Source organism: Portunus trituberculatus, chromosome 38 (genome assembly GCF_017591435.1).
Source record: "Portunus trituberculatus isolate SZX2019 chromosome 38, ASM1759143v1, whole genome shotgun sequence".
In the NCBI taxonomy this organism is placed as follows: domain Eukaryota; kingdom Metazoa; phylum Arthropoda; class Malacostraca; order Decapoda; family Portunidae; genus Portunus; species Portunus trituberculatus.
Window position 1 is genome coordinate 12,509,447 of NC_059292.1, and position 7,608 is coordinate 12,517,054.

Below are 7,608 nucleotides of genomic sequence, written 5' to 3' on the forward strand. Positions count from 1 at the left end.
TTCTGCACTTTTTCATAATTTGACTCAGCAGAAATAAGAATTCCATTGTTCCTTGATATTTTGTCAACCCAAATTGGTCTTCCCACATTGCTCTTTAGAAGCCTACATCTCTCACTTCAGTCACAAAATTCTTAGAAATAGCTGCCAAGTGCCGCTCCCAAGCCCGAATACATGGAAAGGTTTAGCGTCAGAAGGGCAATCATTCGTTAAAATTCCTGCAAAAACCCATGGATAGAAGTCAAGAGAAAGGATGGGTAATAGTAATAAAGCTATAACAATAATGATGATAATGATGATAACAACAAGAACAACAACAACAACAATAATAATGATAATAATAATAATAATAATAATAATAATAATAATAATAATAATAATAATAATAATAACAATGATAATAATAATAATACCATTAATGTCATATCACACGAAAGCGTAATAATCTAATAAACATAATATGCGTAAATATGATAACAAATGGTCATAAAAACTGCAAAATCATAGCAGGCACACACATTAATGATGAAAAATAACATAAAGAACCGCAACACTGATGAAGAAAGGCGAGACAACGCAGGACTGAAATAAAATGAAAATAAGAATGCTGCGGAATGCACGGTGACTTTCATCGGAGGGCGGGAAAGAAAAGGGGTGAGGAGAAAAAAGTAAGAGAAAGGTGTTAGATTAGACCCGAATATGATATTGTGTCTGTGAATTAAGAATATTAGCCAACAGGAAGAGAATTACTTGCACGAGTTGTTGCAATTGCACCAACATTACCATTACCACCACCACTACCATCACCACCAACATCACAACCGCTACAACACCTTCCATCACTATCACCACCACCACAACCACCTCTAACACTATCACCACCACCGCTACCACCTCCATCAATATCATCACCACTACCATCACCATCACTATCACCACCACCAGTAGGGCATCGCCACACCCCGCCCTCCAGCAGGAAACAATGTACGCTAACACACACAGCCTGGTAGCGGCTCATCGATTCCTTGCAAGCACTGATTGTAAAATGTCAGCAAACAGTTTGAGAACGGCGCGTATACAAGCTGTTACCATGACAAAAGATAAAGAAAAAGAAGTGTAAGAAAAAAGGAAAAGGGAAAGGAAACAAAATCAATGCATAGATACGCTGGTGTGTGTGTGTGTGTGTGTGTGTGTGTGTGTGTGTGTGTGTGTGTGTGTGTGTGTGTGTGTGTGTGTGTGTGTGTGTGTGTGTGTGTAATTCACCTCGGTCGTCTACTGGTCACCCAGCCAGTCTTCCCCATTACGGAGCGAGCTCAGAGCTCATAGACCGATTTTCGGTTAGGACTGAGACCACAACACACTCCACACACCGGGAAATCGAGACCATAACCCCTTGAGTTACATCCCGTACCTTTTTACTGCTAGGTGAACAGAGGCCACACATTAAGAGGCCTGCACATTTGCCTCGCCGCTTCCCGGGACTCGAACACGGCCCTCTCGATTGTGAGTCGAGCGTGCTAACCACTACACTACGCGGTGTGTGTGTGTGTGTGTGTGTGTGTGTGTGTGTGTGTGTGTGTGTGTGTGTGTGTGTGTGTGTGTGTGTAATTTCCATCATAATGCAGTGAATGAATAGTGGAAGCCAACACACGTGAGGACGAAAAAATGTTATCAAACCGCAGGACAGTTCTTAGCCACGCAATGCCTTTGGGGGATAGGAGGAGTAAAGTGACGTAAAGGCTTAAGACTAGACCAACCAAACAGAGGTGCTCCTAGTGCTACAGCTCTACTAAGTGATGAGGAGGATTTGAGACAGGAGTATACTGATTTTCTCTGGAATCACTTTTGCTTTCACGTCAGACACTCATCTCTTCGTGGAGACATAACAGAAGTGGGTGTCTCTAATATGGAGGCATGCATTCCACATACTTTTCCTAATTCTTAAGCTCTAAGGCAATGTTTCAACTCGGATTGCTCTCATAATTCTATGATAGGAGGCGGCTGAAAGTACATTAGCTTCCTATCTGATCGTATATTTTTTCTTTTCTAATTATGTTCGAAATTGTAACAAATCTGTCCTCCAACTTAAAATTTCTCATAAAAAAGAAGAATAAAAATTTAGCCTGTTCATTTTCTCGTGTTTTCAGTTCGGCTAACTATCCAAAAACATCCACACCATTTTTTCCTTCATCTTTCCGACTTTTATTGAATACAGTTGGTTACACTGTTATCTCAATGTCTTCACGTGAACTTTTCTCTCAGATCTTTCTTGGTAATCCCCCCCAAATGATTCAGAGCTTACTCCTCCTTCAGATCTCCCCTCTGACTATGTTATACCTTTTACACTAAATTCTTTGAAATTGTATTTTCTATGCCCTCTCTGGGATGTAGCTTTAAATAAAAGTTTTCGATGAAAGTCAGTTTCCAGACTATTGAAAATAACTGTAAACAATAAGAGCGCCAAAGATATCAATAGGGATCAGTCCTCATTCTCATCAAAGAAATTAAATTCGTTTTTTAAGTATATATTTGTTCATAAAATGAAATGATTTAATTCAATATACTATAACAACGACGACGACGACGACGATGACGGCGAAGACGACGACGACAATGACAACAACAACAACAACAACAACAACAACAACAACAACAACAACAACAACAACAACAACAACAACAACAACAACAACAACAACAACAACAACAACAACAACAACAACAACAACAACAACAACGTGGAACAATGACGACTTCGAGGAGGTGGAGGAGGAGAAAGAAGAGGAGGATTAGGAAGAGAATCCGGTAAGGCACCTGGGGAGGGGATGAATAATAATTGTGGTCCCCCTCTTGACAGACCGGTGTGTGTGTGTGTGTGTGTGTGTGTGTGTGTGTGTGTGTGTGTGTGTGTGTGTGTGTGTGTGATTCACCTCCTCGGTCGCCTGCTGGTCACCCAGCCAGTCTTCCCCATTACGGAGCGAGCTCAGAGCTCACAGACCGATCTTCGGGTAGGACTGAGACCACATAACACACTCCAAACACCGGGAAAGCGAGGCCACAACCCCTCGAGTTACATCCTGTACCTATTTACTGCTAAGTGAACAAGGGCCATACATTAAGAGGCTTGCCCATTTGCCTCGCCGCTTACCGGGATTCAAACCCGGCCCTCTCGATTGTGAGTCGAGCGTGCTAACCACTACACTACGCGGTGTGTGTGTGTGTGTGTGTGTGTGTGTGTGTGTGTGTGTGTGTGTGTGTGTGTGTGTGTGTGTGTGAGGGCGGGGCGCGCAGCTCTTCTCGGAGACCCTTTTTGTCCTCTCTGACTGTCTCCTCTCGGGGCTCAATTACACCTGAGAGTGGTTCAGACTCCTCTCAAAAGACAAAAGCTCTTCCTATACTCAAGTGCTTCCTCACTCTGCTTTCTCTCTCTCTCTCTCTCTCTCTCTCTCTCTCTCACACACACACACACATACACACACACACACACCCATTGTTCGCTTCATCAAGCCGACAAGACCCACCGTAAGTTGCTATCATGAATATTATCATCCTCATTGGAGTCACATCGGACAGTCACCACAACGAGCTAGACCATCTTGACCCTAAGCACTCTTTAAGTCGGCCACTGTCGATTTGTCATAATAACATCCCTGAAAAGAGTACACAGAATAAGAAACGAAAGACGGTTGACAGGTAAGAAGGGAGTTTTTCTCATCGTCCCCTTTTCTTTAAGAAAAAGATGAAGGATACAACCGAAGACTATCTCAGAAAGGCAACAAATAACGGTAAGACGGATATATAACACATGAGGAGCCGTATCGTCAGGGGGTTGTAGGCAATAATAGCTGTTGCCAGGATGGTGTCTTTCAAATGTTGTAACAGTGAAGAATATTGAAGAAAGCTTTATCTTCCAATAAAATCATAGGGATTAAAATTTTTGATGTCCTTTCTATAATCGTAACTGTTATTAGGTAGAAAGCAGAGACGATACACACCATTTTCATTTTATATACAAAACGAATAGAGATATAATGATATCTTAAATGTAGGGAACGGTGTTTTTGTAATGATATATATTCTTCATTGAGGCCTATAAGCAAAGATGTATCACAAGGCTCTTACTTATGTCAAAGATATAAACTCTAATTAGAAATTTCAGGTTTATTTATATGCTGGTGACACAACTGTTTTGCTTAAGGATACAGATAAATACTCTGTGTAAAAATATATTAATATAAGTAGACTGGATTCAAGGTAATAATGTAAAACTTAATATATATATATAAGACATATTGCATTTCATTTCAAAACAAATTTGTGAATAGCTCCATTCCACCACTAGTCCTTAGAGAATAGTGAAACTCTCTATAACAGACTAAATAAACATTATTATTGATGAAAACCCAAATTAAATCATCATATAGAAAATGTATACTTATAACTTTCTGAAATGAAAAACTTTTACATAAAATCTTACACTATTTGATCACAGAAGCTATGGTGACTATTTACCACACTTTATTTTACCAGTACTTCATATGCTATACGTAACCAAGTGATCTGTACGTGATCTTCATTTTTATGTAAGATAGTAGTAGCTCAAAACACGGTTCTCTAGCTCAAGTATTTCATGGCTTGAAATTTATAAAACTTCTTTATATGCAAAAGTATTTCAAACTGCTACTGACTTTTAAAATGTCAAGGAATAAATATAATTCTTAGATTAGTTGAAATGCTAATTCTACTAAAACTGGCAATACAACTTGATTTCTCCAATATTTAGAGTACTACCTAAAGAATAATCAATATAAGATATGGTCAAAAATGATTCAACAATTAGCTTCATAAAATTTGAAAAAATCTTCTCACAACTGTTAATTTATTAAGATATAAATATAAGAAGAAAAAAGGTGCATATGCAAGCACAAAGAGAGAACAATTTTTTTCTTTTCACAAGATAAGAAGAAATGTCGAGGCAGTCACTCTGTCTTGGAAAGAATAATTGTAGGAAGATATGAACTTATAAAGATAAATGTGTAAAAAAAAAGGTTTGAAAATAAGATATTACGTGTATTATCATCTCGTCCCAGTATACTCGTGCAAGAATGAGGATTGAAGAAAACACTTCTACCTCAGTTATTTGCAGAACAATTTGTTGGAAAATAAATACCATGAAGCAGCAACTTTATCTCCTTTGAATTACAAATGTAAAATTAATGTATTTGCCACGTGGCATATCATTACATAAAGCCCTCAAAGCGAGGTATCTTTAAATAGACACAAAAATCAAACAAACACTAGCAGTTATGTGCATTTAAAGAAAAATAAATGCTTGAAAAGAGGGACGATAAGAAATATACTACAAGGAAGAAATGTACCACTGTAGGTGAGGAGGGCGGGTCAGCAGTGCCTGGAGCGAGTGCCAGCGCAGGGAGGGAGGGTCAGGGGTCGCCAGTGTTTGAAGGGCGCCAGATCAAAGGCGCCCAGAAAATCTTTTTATCAACGGCGCCGCGTCTAATTGGAGCCTGGGCGGGCCTACGGGAGGGCCACCCCGCCGCCACACGCTGACAGCAAGGTGGCGGGGACGAGAGGGTGGCGAGATGTGTGGTTACGCAGAGTTTTACTGGCATTATCGGTTACTTAGAATATAAACCAGGTCTAAGTATCAAGATTCCTCGAAAAGCGACGTGATGCGACATAGCGCGGCCCTCCAGATCTTGTCGACGCCTTCGGACGTGCCGAGCGGCGGGGCAGAGGACTGACAAGCCTCTAAAACAGATGAAGATCATTACGCGTTGACAAGATGGATCCAATCTCTCATTTTAACGAATCCGATACCACCACCTCTCCTCCTCTCCCTGCTCATTCCCTCCCTGCACGCCTCTCTCCCTCTACCACACGAGTGACAGGATACTTTGAACCTGAGACAAAGGACACGGCCTCTCGGCGTCGCGAGGGATTGTCTGGCGAGGTCTCCTGGTCGACCCTCGAGACGCCCTCAAGTTTGCCCGTCCCGCCGAGTTCCGCCCCTGTGCTCCCGGCCGCCAAGGGTGGTTCTACCCCGCCTCGCCTCCCGCCCGCCAACAATAGCGTCATTATGAGTGAATTACGAGTAAACGCTGAGGAAACACACTATTTTCTGACGCCCCCCGACCTCGCCTATCGACGGCCCTCTCGTCACGACCTCTCCTTGCCCTCTCTCCTCCTCCTCTCCCTCCTTCACCTTCCTGGTCTCTTGTGTTTCATCATCTAACCACCGCCCTTCACCTTGTCTCCCTTACCCCTGACTATTTGTTTATCGACCACCATGAGTTTTCTCCTGCCATGCTCTCTCTCTCTCTCTCTCTCTCTCTCTCTCTTACACACCACATTCACTTGTCCCCTGAGCGTAATTTTTTTTATGGTTCCTTCATGACTCTGACAATACATACGCTAGACCAGCCACTACCTCCCCCTGCCCTTAGTACACGTGGCTGTCCTCCTTGGACTCACCCCTCTAGTTTGTAAATCGAGCTTCGGTATACTAGCGTTGTGTGTGTGTGTGTGTGTGTGTGTGTGTGTGTGTGTGTGTGTGTGTGTGTGTGTGTGTGTGTGTAGCCTACAGTCTCTTCGTTCACGAAATCCCTCATACATACGCTGTTGACTTTCCGCAATGGTAAAACTCATTCTTCCCAAATAATGAGGATAATGATAAAATTAAGAAGACAAAAGGAGTTATGGTAGTTATCTAAGCCCAAGTATCGACTCTTCCTAGCAATCTATACTAGTTCAGAACAAGACAAAGGCCTTCTCAGCGCGTTGGGAAGGTTAAGCTATATCATAATGTAAGGTAAGAGTAGGGCGGAGGCAGCATCTTTGTCAGGGATCCATCCCTTAATTCTTTCACTGCTAAAGACAAAAGGACACTAGATACGTTACAGTCACTTCTCATGAAATGTCTAAATTCATTTCCTGGGCAAGAAATAAAATAACACACACTAAGAGGTTGGGATTGATAAAAGATGTTTCCTTATTGTCGGTATTTTCTTTCCATCGCTAAACCATTCAATCAATTTAAGGAAAAACCACAACAGTGAAAGGGTTAGTAATCCCTCTACGATGTGCTAGTCATATCATGTCCTGCTAACTCAGTGGTCTGTATTACTGGTCCTTGTGGCTAGTATCAATTAGCATCAGTATTTAGTTATCTTGTCTGTCGAAACTCTTAATGTTTTGTACATCCAACAAAAGAAAATCAAGCATGTAATGAAGAGGAGTCAATCCGCCGCCTACACTACCGTGGCTGTACATTCCCCGTCCACTCATCTCTCCCGGCACAGTTTTCAGTAAGGCCTCAGAAGCCAACTCGTCACCCCCCAGCTCCGCTCCGTCAAGGCCACGGACACATTCCCCGTAAACAGAACCCACGTCCATCACTCCCAAGCGAGATAGTCAATCATTGTGGTTTATCCTTAACACAATCTTCTCTTTCAGCTAACACTTGATACTGCTGTAAATGGCAACAGTGAGACATCAATAATCGAAACTTCCTATTTGCCGAACCTTCAAACATGTGTGTGTGTGTGTGTGTGTGTGTGTGTGTGTGTGTGTGTGTGTGTGTGTGTGTGTGTG